Source organism: Canis lupus, chromosome 31 (assembly GCF_003254725.2).
Source record: "Canis lupus dingo isolate Sandy chromosome 31, ASM325472v2, whole genome shotgun sequence".
Taxonomy (NCBI): domain Eukaryota; kingdom Metazoa; phylum Chordata; class Mammalia; order Carnivora; family Canidae; genus Canis; species Canis lupus.
Window position 1 is genome coordinate 3140350 of NC_064273.1, and position 12774 is coordinate 3153123.

A 12774-nucleotide genomic window follows, 5' to 3' on the forward strand; every position below is an offset into this window, starting at 1 on the left:
ACACAGATATAAAACATCTTTAACATCCTTTAACATCCAACTGGGGCTCCACAGAGAGATACTGGCTTACTGTTAGCATTTTCAAAATCTTCCCTATCACTCCAAACATAAAAGGTAAAATCAGTAACAGGAAAAATAAATTGGCAGTCCAAATTCTCTGGAGATTAAAGTAAAATGAGATGAATATGAGGAAGACATTAACTATCAAATAGAAGGCATGTGTTTGTAAATATTATACACTGCAGTGCGGTGGAGAACAAGGGAGAATAAATTCCCTGAAATATTTGGAGATCTCCATCAGCCCTGGTGACAGTTCACATCTAAATCTAGCAGGAATTTTATGCCATTCTTAGTTTAAAATATACATAAAATTATTTTCCAAACACAAAAACACTCCAAAACACCAAATTTAATTAACTGCACTAACACCTTAATAGATATATTGACATTCTGACATGTTAAATATGGATAAATTAACATTGACCCCAAACTTATACATCAAATACTTATTTAACTGATATCCTAGAATGAACATCTAGAAATGTTTATTAAGAATCTGTCTTCCTTTAGAAAGAAATCTAATTAGACAAACATCAAAGAATCCACACTGTCCCTCTCCTCTTGGATCTATCACACTAATAGCAGCCTAGAGTTTACTACTTAATCTCTAATTGAAATCATCCAGACTTGGAACTCGAGGAGTCTTCAGAAAGCAGCTACCACAACTTCCCAACATATTATAAATGGAAATAGTAAGGCTGAGACTTTGAATAACTTTTGTGGAGTTCTGAAATTAGGTCTGTGAGTGAAGGTCCACAAATTGTCTGTTTTATGTGCCCAAGAAAGTCTAGTATTGCCCACTATGGTGAAGGAGATTGGAGAAAAACAAATATGCTCACTGGTTGAATAATTTTGGAAAACTAAATTAAGTAAATTTAAGCAAATTTCTCTAGTAGGAGTTTTTAAACAAATTTAAGTTAATAAACACATATTAATGTGTACTTGGGAAAAATCTGGTTTTTTAGAGTTTGGTTTTTCTGATCACATGATAAGATCCTTTGTGAGGATTATCCATTCCCCATAAAACCTAGTCATGTGCTTCATATTTGATTAAGGATCATTCATATATTATTAAGCATGTATCCAATTATACAGATGAAACTGACTTCCAGGTGATTGAGAAGTAAAGAATAAGAAAATCAGGCAATGTCATATAGCTTCCTTGTCAGCCTACTGGATGAATAATATGACTCACCCTAGTTAACATAGGAATGCTCCAAATAATTGGATCACAACATGGGATACACACTTGAAGAGAAGCCCTGCATGAGACTATGTTCCCTCAATATCCTAGCACTCCATGAATGTATTTTTTGAATGACTGAAAGAGACAAATTTTGTTATGTAACACACATCTCAGGACTTTAACAAGTACAAAAGGAATAAAATTCCATCTTTCCTGTCTTTCTATATACAAATAAAATATTTTAAACAATTATTTTGAAAACCACATATAGTTAATAAAGATATCAATATTCATCACCCATACATACAAGTTTTCATTTTCTATAGATAATCCACAGAGAAAGAAAAAATATATTTCAAATTCAGAAGGAATATCAAGATATTTTTGGCCAGTAAGTCAAGAATTTGTATAAATGGCCCTTTAAGAGGTGACACATAGTAATGTTTAATTTATGTTGGAAGCTAATCTACTTTTAAAAGCATTCTCCCATGAGTACTGGCTCCTCAATCTTTTCTTAATAGTGAACAAGTAGTTATTATACATTCAGGATAACACGTTTGATGAAGTAGTTAATGTGGCATTCTCACCTTGTACCACTAGGAATAGTCTTATCATTTAAATATATCTTTGAGCAAAAGTACAAAGTTCTGAAAGTCAAATTATAACTCCCTACAAGAAAAGTCAGTAATTGAATGCAAAATATGAATTTCATAATAAAATTATTGATCAATAGTTTTTTAACTATTTGTTATTTTAAAATTGTCCTGGCTGATATTGAAAATAACCATCATTTTAAGGAAAATTGTTTTTTTTTAAGATTTTATGTATTTATTCATGAGAGACACAGGGCAGGGGGCAGAGACACAGAGAGCGGCAGAGACACAGGCAGAGGGAGAAGCAGGCTCCATGCAGGGAGCCCCATGTGGGACTCGATCCTGGGACTTGATCCCAGGACTCCAGGATCACACCCTGAGCTGAAGGCAGGCACTAAACCGCTGAGCTACCCAGGGATCCCCCAAGGAAAATTCAATGAAATTATTGACACAGACTCAAGAAGAAAATGTCCTTCAAAGTGAGTGGGTTTTTCTGTTTTTTTGTTTTGTTTTGTTTATTTACTTGTTTTTACATTTTTCCAGCAATAAAACAGTCATGGTGACCTCTACCACCCCTCACTTCAGCTTTGTATATGTAGCTGTGTGGTTATGTGTGTGCATATATATCTGTATATAGCTGCAAATAAATGAATTTATATTTACAAGACAGTTGGCCCGTAGAAAGGGAATAATTTACTGTCCTAATGGAATAATATTACGAGCTGAATACAGGCTCATTGTCTTGAACTCATTAAAAATTACTCCTTAGGTAATTATTATTGTATATATAAAATCAAGAACTTACTTCTTTTTTTAAAAAAAGATTTTATTTATTTATTCATGAGGGACAGAGAGAGAGAGAGAGGCGGAGAAGCAGGCTCCATGCAGAGAGCCCGACGTGGGACTTGATCCCGGGTCTCTAGGATCATGCCCTGGGCTGAAGGCAAGCACCAAACTGGTGAGCCACCCAGGCATCCCTAGGAACTTACTTCTAAAAGACTTTTAAAATATATACACGTATTTGTCTCCTGTCTAAATTGGAGAAAAAAAAATACAAGCATTCTACAGTCATCTTACTTTCCTACATAGATCAGCTAAGTTGAGAAGTGTGAGTAAATGTAGGACTCTATTTTAACAAACTTGGCAGACATCAAATTTGCTTCATTATAATTTAATTTCATTTTAAATTGAAACCTATTACACCAGTGTACAAATGGGGATATCACTTACAGATTCATCTCAGAAACTGCCCTAGAAGCACCTCTCTTCCCACCTAGTTTTGCTAATTACCTTACCTTCCATCTTTTACCTGTCAGCCCTCCTGCCTGAAAGGACTTACTTCCATCTTCTCCCAATCATCTCCTCTCCCACCACACTCACCCTCCCCAAGGAAAGGTGACAAAACCACTTTCTGAAAAACCTGCCTAAGGTTTAAAATAATAACACTTTCTCTCTCTTATATAGAATAGAACTTAGTGTAGGTATCGATATGCAGGATTTTTCATTCCATGGAATTTGTAATCGCCAAACAGCACTAGTTTTGGATTTGAGTGCTTAGTACTTTATGTAAATAAATTTCTTATAAATTTGATTCTTTGTTTGCCTTTTACCAGTGGCTTACTAACCTCACCTAACTTCATTTCCCCTTTTAGTTGCTAATGTTATGTTTAATAGATGAAATAATGAAATCATAATAAAATCTAGCAGCCAGTATGAAAATATATTTGTATGGATGTATTTTAATCTGGTCATCTGGTTTATCGCGAAAAGATAAAATTCTATTTTGTGTCAGCACCAGTGAAGATGATGGTTACTCTGACAGAAGAACAGTGCTATGATTTATCTCTAGCAATTCTGTACTTTTAAATTTTCTTTGAAAACATTAGGGAATACAGCAAATTTTATTTTATTTTTATTTTTTTAAATACTTTATTCATGAAAGACAGAGAGAGAGAGAGAGAGAGAGAGAGAAGGGCAGAGACATAGGCAGAGGGAGAAGCAGGCCCCACGCAGGGAGCCTGATGTGGGACTCGATCCTGGGACTCCAGGATCAGGCCCTCAGCCACCTGGAGGCAGACGCTCAACTGCTGAGCACCCAGGCATTCCGATACAACAAATTTTAAATTGAGATGATAAAGTGGATGGAAGTAAAAAAGAGGGAAGAATGTCCTTGAAAGAAGGAAAGTTTGTCTAGGTCCTGGTGTAACAAAAGGCATGTAATTCACATAAAACAAGAAAATAAACCTTGACATAACTGCAAATTTCAAGGAGGAGAATGACAAAGGTAAATTTGAAGCAGTAAGGAGACATCAGAATATGCATGATGTTATAAAGTCTGGATTAATTTTAAAAGCAAAAGGAAACAATGGGGGAGTTCTGAACAGTGGAATGACATGATAAATACTGTAACTATAAAGAAAATGAATTTTAGGTGGTAGTTGTAAAAGACAAGGGATTTGTTTTTTGGGATTTTTAATTTTTTAAATTATTTTTTAAATATTTTATTTATTTATTCATGAGAGACACACAGAGAGAGAGGCAGAGACACAGGCAGAGGGAGAAGCAGGTTCCATTCAGGAAGCCCAACGTGGGACTCCATCCGGGATCTCCAGGATCAGGCTCTGGGCTGCAGGTGGCGCTAAACCGCTGCGCCACCAGGGCTGCCCTTTTGGGATTTTTTTAAAAAGATTTTTACTTATTTATTCATGAGAGACACAGAGAGAGAGGCAGAGACAGAAGCAGGCTCCCTGCGGGAAGCCCAATGTGGGACTCCATCCCAGGACCCTGGGATCACACTCTGAGCCCAAGCAGATGCTCAACCACTGGGCCACGCAGCCATCCCAAAGAGATGGGATTTGGAATCAAGGAAGTCAAAATGTTGGAATAATTTGTGTAAGAAGTAGGATGGATAAGATTTAGAAAAAGAAGCCGAGCCACAAGATTAAAATTAGAAACAAATAGGGCTAAACTCATGTGCAAATCAAAGCTATACCCATAACCATCTACATACCTAAAGTGGTAATTCATACAGCCATTGATTCATCCCTGTTTACTGGACACGTGTCAGATGGATGAGCAATGACCATAGATAACTAAGCAGTGCTGGATGCTAGGTTGCAAATATATTTATACTTACAGTCTAAATTTTATTATCTCAAAGTCCCAATTCTAATCACAAATACATACCCATTAAAACAGTAACAAAATAACAACCCACATGGGTTACTACAATGAAACACAGTGGACCAACAGAGACAACAGTCATGTATATATCTTAAAATTTAGAAATTAAAAGAAGAGACAGATTTTTTAAAAACTACAAGTTCAAAGTTCAGGTGAGCTACAACAGAAATAATCATTTTAATCAAAACCATGATGTGATCCATTTAATAAGATTTTTGTTTGTCTGTTTAAGATCAATGTTCTGTATGGAGAAATATTATGGAAGTGTGAAAATGTAGACACACAAGGATAAAACTAGAGGTGAGTTAGGTGTCAATAACCAAAGTGGTGGCAATGGAGATAGGAAAAAAGAAACGGATTCAAGATACATTTAAGAGGTAAGAGCAATAAGGGTCTCTGGGTGGCTTAGTCAGTTAAGTGTCTGACCTCAGCTCAAGCCATGATCTCAGGGTCCCAGGATTGAGCCCTGTGCCTCATCCCAGGATGGAGCCTGTAAAGACCACCCCTCCCCTGCCATGGAGCCCTGCCCCTGCTTATCTGGCTCCCTCTGCCCTCCCCCTGCTTGTGTTCTCTCTTTCAAATAAATAAAATATTTTTTTAAAAAAGAGGGAAGAGCAGGCAGCCCAAGTGGTTTAGCGCCACCTTCAGCCCAGGGCCTGATCCTGGAGTCCCAGGATTGAGTCCCATATCAGGCTTCCTGCATGGAGCCTGCTTCTAGCTCTGCCTGTGTCTCTGCCTCTCTCCCTGTGTCTCTCATGAATAAATAAATAAAATCTTAATAAAAAAAATGAGGTAAGAGGACTGAGAATTGAAAATAGTGTGAAAAAGAAAATAGTTTGGATGTGGAGAAGAAGAGAAAAAGGAAGAATTAAAAGATGATTCTTAGGACTTTTACCTGGAAATAAGGCTGAACCATTTACTGAGATGGAGTAATTTTAAAATAAATAGACTTAGAGGTGGATCCATTGTGGAATTTTGAACTTGACAACATAATGAGAAGGACAGCAGTGAAGCTAAGCTTGGCAGTTGATCTAGTTGCTTCAATTATTTCAGACAATTAATAGCCATCAGTTCAATCACAAAACAGTAAATATTTTATTGTATATAAAAATCCCAGAAATTTCGACCAACTTTTCTCCAATTCATAAAATATTTACATATTCTAATTATATTAAAATGAAAAAAAAATCAAAGCAACAATTCATTAAAAACTAGAAATAAACATTCAAAGTCGTAAAACCATGATAAGAATAAAAGAAACAATATAGTAGAGAACAATCTTCTGGGTTTCTTTTTTCTATTATTGATGCAGGGGTGGAATTAAAATAATTATCTATATTTCATTAGTAAATAGATGTCTCTAAAATAAATTATTTCCCTTTTGGCCATAATTGGTGCTGTACATTAGTTTAATCTTCAATTGGAAATGACTTAAATGTTATGTATATGTTTCCAGTAACTTATAAAGGTCTGCTATTCTTACATACAAGAGGTCACAAAGCCTGCTTGAAACTACATTGAGAAGAAATGTTATGTTTCATAAAAGAAGTTATGTTAGCAAAAGGATGGGTTTCTGATATTTTATTATGTCTCTCCATCTTCCAACTATTGCCAAAATGCAAAATTGTTTTTTAGTACCAAATGTGTCATTTGCATTATTTGCTATTTTCATAGCTACACTCCAAAGTCCAAAACAGATCACATGTAATAAGAAATAAACATAATTAAAATTTTAAAAGTATTTCAAGGGTTAAAATGGTAAATTTAATTAAAATCAGGCCAGATTTTCACAATCTAGTCATATATACAAGTATTTACCCAATTACCACAAGTTGTCTAGGATGAAGAGACACACTGAGTTTTTGCATTAATGTTTATATAAGGTTCTCTACATCCTTTAGACAACCTGGTGGCTAAAGCAAAAACTATAATCAATTATTCAAGAAAAAGGTTTAGAGGGACGCCTGGGTGGTTCAGTGGTTGAGCATCAGCCTTTGGCTCAGGGTGTGATCTCAGGGTACCAGAATCAAGTCCTATATCGGGCTCCCTGCATGGAACTTGCTTCTCCCTCTGTCTGTGTGTGTGTGTCTCTCTCTCTCTGTGTCTTTCATGAATAAATAAATAAAATCTTAAAAAAATACCGTTTAGAAATTATAATGTTATTTGTAAGATAGAGAAATACTGAGGTGGGACATTTGATATCATTTAGATGTTTTTAGAACAAAAATGTTTCATTTAAAAAAAATTCAGTAAATTTTTTTTCAATTTAAATCACTAAAACTTTAAAATATTTAAGAAACTTAGTTCAGGAGAGTTTATAATAAATATAATTTAATACACAAATATAAAAGCAATGTTTATATTTTAAAGTATGGAATTTGAAGTTGTATTTTGCTTTCAATATCTTCAGACTATTGAGAACTATTTTGATATTCATAATAGTTCCCAATATTTAAAATATTTGAAATGTTTCTGCATGATAATTCTTACCCATGAAGTTATATATATATATATATATATAACATAAGTCCCAAACTAGAGAGATATTTGCCATAAAGTTACAGGATTTCTTCACAAAGTATTACAGCTTTTACATTACAGCTTTGTAATTACAAAATAATTACAGCTGCCTGCCACTAAAGAATTCACTTCTGTAAATCATAATTTATAGTATTATCAATTTCAATACTTAATTAGAATTATCATATCTAGTATTGCATGTATTACGATATTGAGAAATATATTTACATGGGTTTCTCAAAATTATTTCACATAAAATGAACAAATCCATTGTGACTATTTTTTAACATTCATAGATTATTTAGCTGGATAAGAAGAAAACTGAGAATGTTTTCAAATCAAGCAAAAAATTTATATAAACCCATATACCCAAAGCATGACAGCTATTTTGTATTTCAACCTACTAAATACAAGTTCTTCTTGTATTCTATTTAAATATCAACTCAATATGTGTCTGGAAAAAATTGTGAGATAAACTAAGAGAAGGTGAAAATGTTAGCATTTAGCAATCTTGAACCAGTTCACAGGACTAAAATGCACTGATAAACATAGTTACATGGAAATCCAGAGAAACTTCCTGTTCCAGCCAATAGAGATGGGGAAGGAAAGAGAAATTCAATTTGTTTGGCACATCAACATATCAATGCAGAAAAAGGAACATTTTTCAGTATATGAAGATAAACATAGTACAAATAGAAAAGAACTGTGGGCAAGAACAACTCAGGCTGTCCTATTTTACTCTGTTTTCTTCAGCGGATTAAAAATTCAAAACCAAAGCTTGTGAAGCTTGTTTTCAGTACGGACAGTCTGGAAGCCTAAAAGTAAATAAATGTACCCTAATGAAGACAAAAAATGTTCTAGTTAAAGGATAGGAATACTACTGTTCATGTTCAATCAATCTTTAGACCTGAATATTAGTTTCTAATAATCAAGAGAAACACCTCTGACCAGGTCTAATCTTCTGATATACATTTAATTATAATTTATTGAAAATCACTTATGTGAGTCAGAAGTTCAGCTGATAATAAACTTTTGGACTAAACTGCTGAACTTGGACACAATCTGGTGGAAAACAGGCACTGAGGAAAGAATTTAAATGACTTGGATGTGAGGAATGAGGCATTGTATCAAGTTTTTAAATACTCAAATTACTTCATTGTAGTTCTGTTGCAAAATAGTCAAGAGAGAAAAATGGGACAATTTTTTAGGGAATCAAGACTGGTCTTTAGTTTCTGGAAGAGAGATTTTAATGACAAAATTTACTAAAACTTTTTTTTTATGTTAATAAAAGTGCTTGGAGAACTAATCACATTTTTAAAGCCCAAGATTCTGCATCATTATTAGATTTCTTCAGAATATGGGCAACCTCTATAGATCAGATTTGGCACAGGATTGTCTAAATATTGCTAAGTTTCAATTAATAATAATCAAAAGTAATTATGCAGAAAATATTCATCTTTAAGATAGATATTTCAGATAGTCCAGATTTCTATATTATAAATCATTATTTAAAGTAAACAACAAATCCCCATTTATGAACAAGTTTCCCTAGTTGTCTTGTACATCTCCCATGCTTACTAAATATATCTGACAATGATTAGGATAAAAATGCAATAGAAGCACATATTTAATGGCAGTTGAGAGTACCAATTAAAATACTTCCTAATCATAAGATTGTCAATGGAGAGAATAATTATCTGTCAGTTTCATCTCTTAATAGACAGATATAGTATAATGCAAGGCTATTTTTCTTTATAAAAGAGGTTTTTATATCTAATCAGTGTGTCTTAGTTTAGCTTAAAACGTATACTATTCCGTCACAAGCTAATTCAATTCTATGTGAGCCATAGCTATAATCTCAAAATCCTTATCTTTTCTCTTTTTGTTTACTTGATCCAAATAAAGACCTGTTTGCTGTTGTTTTCTGGGGCCTCTTTCCTAATTAGGACCAGTTAAAATATTCTTTTTCTTCTGACTGTGAGAGGGTTTTACCGTAAGTACCAATACAAATAAATAACATGATGGCTTCAGATAAACCTCATTAATGGTGAAAAAAAAAAAAAAAAGGTAGTTCTTCAGGTTCCTGCAAGCCTTGAATACTTTATAAATTTCAATAATCATAAATATTATGTTTAATATAGTTCATCACCCCAAAATACAGTTGGTGTTTAATTTCCAAATTTAGGGCAGCCCTGGTGGTGCAGCGCTTTAGTGCCACCTGCAGCCTGGGGTGTGATCCTGGAGACCCAGGATCGAGTCCCACATCGGGCTCCCTACATAGAGCCTGCTTCTCCCTCTGCATGTGTCTCTGCCTCTCTCTCTCTCTCTCTCTGAATAAATAAATAAATAAATCTTAAAAAAAAATAATTTCCAAATTTATACAGTTGGTGCTCTAAAGGATTTTATTAGAGTTTTACAAAAGTTTTCATTACTTTGATACCTGTGCCTGCTGGTTTGGGGACTTGGGCCATTATACTGCATGTGAGGAGAGTGGCAGGAACCAAGATGAATTCAGTGCTTGGGCCAGCAAGTAGAATTAATCAAATCGGAGAAGTATATACAATTTATAGACAGGGCTGTCAGAATGGAACAGTAGGTAGCAAGACCTTCACTCAGGAGTAAATAGAAAATTCTCTGTTTAATCCTACCTAGTCCTCTGTCCTCTGATTCATTATGGAATAATTATCTTTCAAATATTTATTGAACACCATGATATGCAACAAAAATGTCAAAGAAATAAGACAGTTTTTGCTGTCAAACAGGCAGTAACAAAATAAGCAATGTAATAAGTGCTATAGCAGAAATATGTAGCAAGAGATAAGAAAAATTTGGAAAAATTAGGGAGTATTTTTGTATTTGGGCTTCCTTATAAAATATGTTAAAATGCATGAGGAGGTGATGCTATGCAGAGGCACAGAATTTTTCCCACTAAAAATAATGAATAACTCTGTTAAGATGTATGCACTCAACAAATGGTCACAAAAAATACGTGAAATTGTCAATTACCCACATATTTATAAAGATGATTTATCTTTAAAAACATTCCAAATTAAAGAACTATGGGTCAGAATAATGTCTTCAAAATATTAACTTTATTTATTGAAAGAACTATTTGTGCTGTGGCACCTGAGTGGCTCAATTGGTTAAGTCTGACTCTTGATTTTGGCTCAGGTCATGATCCTAGGGTTGTGAGATCCAGCCCCACAATGGGCTCCACACTAGGCATGCAAGCCTGCTTAAGATTCTCTCTCTCCCTCTTCTTCTGCCTCTCCCCATCTCTAAAAAACAAAGGAAGAAAAAGAAAGAATTCCTTGTGGTAAAAATCCAAAATGAACTGAATTTAGGTAAAAAGGGAGTTTCATTTCCAATTCTACAGTGTCTGTATATTAGTGATCCTAGAAGATTAATATCTAATATTTATAAGCCTCACCCAACCTTTGCTTATTTGAAGTGAAGTGATTATATTTGCTGGTAAATGTGACTAGAAAAACTATGACTGTTACATAAGATTTATTTACATGATACCAAACATACCCAGATGGAAAGTGTAAAAACAACTCTATAATTAACAAGAAATTAATCAGAATTTTTTCTTATCATATACCAATTCAATGACTCTAGAAACATGTGCATGTCTGGTATCATGTAGCTAAAACCCTTGAGACAGTCAGTAAACTACTCACTGACCTTTCTGTTAACTGAGATTCATGGATGCAACAATCATCTTTTAGATCTTACAAAAAGGATTACCTTTTTCTGCTGTCATCAGAAGTTTTTGACCTTTCTGTTTCTTCCCTCAAGAAACTGCTCTAGAATTCCAATTTTATCTTTATATTTTTAGTGTATAAGCCACAAAACTTCTTTTTTTTTTCCTTACCTGAAGCATCATCCCTCTATTGGCCTGCAACATTTTGCCCTTTTGTGAGTCTGAGAAAACTGGACAGAAACATGTAGTGTCCTCAAATGCAAACTAAGGTTTGCTTAAAAAAGCAAATACCCATAACCAAATAAAAAGCATTAATAAAGATCTGACTTTGGATATGCTCTGATAAAATGCAGATTCAATATTTTTTAATAAAGCTTATCCTTCTATGTTTCAATATTTCATCAGGGAAAATAAACACATATTTTATTTAAAGATAAATATTGTTTAATGGGCTGCACCTGGCAGCAAATGCCTAGTCCTCTTTTTTTGGAGAAACCTGGTGGAGGGATGGGAGGGTGGGGCTGGAGAGGCCTGGCATTCATTCTGGGAGTACTTCTGTTAGCTTTCTTTTGGACTTCTCATCAAAGTCTGTATTGAAATACAGAATATATTTTGCCTGCTGTAGAAAATAATATACATAAAGATATCTAACATTCCTTATTCCTATGAACTACTTCTGGGATAGAAGGCCCATTCCTGAGAATTTCTAATAGCCATGTCTAGTATACGATCTTAATATTTTTCCTAGCTGGTACTATGTTGGAATATTTCCTCATTATTTTAAAAGTTTCACTAAAAGTTTACTTAGAGACAGAAGAATGCTTCTTTTAGATTTAAATAATTTGTGTGGAAAGAAGAAATGTGTTTGTTCTGGACATCCTCATGATTAATAAAAAATAAATAAATTATAAATTCAAGTATAGACTGTTGCCATTGTGACGATGTGCAATTTTTGACTTTTGTTTCCAATCACTATTACCACTCTGATACTCTACCCATAAACAATTTTACTTTCAATCATCCCAGGTGATTATGATGTGCTGCTTACAGGCATAGTGAAAATGCAAGAAATAGAAGAGATTGCTAGCGTGGTACTTTTAGGGAGGAACTGATTGCCGGTGCATTGAATATGCTGGTACATTGAATTTGCACCACTTTTGATACATATTACACCTGCATAATCTGCTATGTTTTAAGACTACAACACATGGATATGAAGAGAGTTCTGGGCAGTACAAGAAGGATGAAATGTTTAACAAGGAAAAAAAACAGTTTGTAAAGAAAATTAAATATTTAGGGGCACCTAGGTGGCTCAATGGTTGAGCATTTGCTTTGGCTCAGGTCATAATCCCAAGATCCAGAGATCCAGTCCCACATTGGGCTCCCTGAAGGGAGCCATCTTCTCCCTCTGACTGTGTCTCTGCCTCTCTTTGTGTGTCTCTCATGAATAAATAATTTTGTAAAAAAAATTTTAAGAAAAGAAAATTAAATACTTAAAAACGATACACAGCCAAGTCATATGTCTT

The 12774-nt window shown here is 34.2% G+C and overlaps 1 protein-coding gene across 3 annotated transcripts in view; it reads right to left on the bottom strand.

Moving 5' to 3' along the window:
• CADM2 (cell adhesion molecule 2) overlaps nucleotides 1–12774 on the bottom strand; it is a 1069595-nt gene that overhangs the window by 918725 nt on the left and 138096 nt on the right. The window lies entirely within an intron of this gene.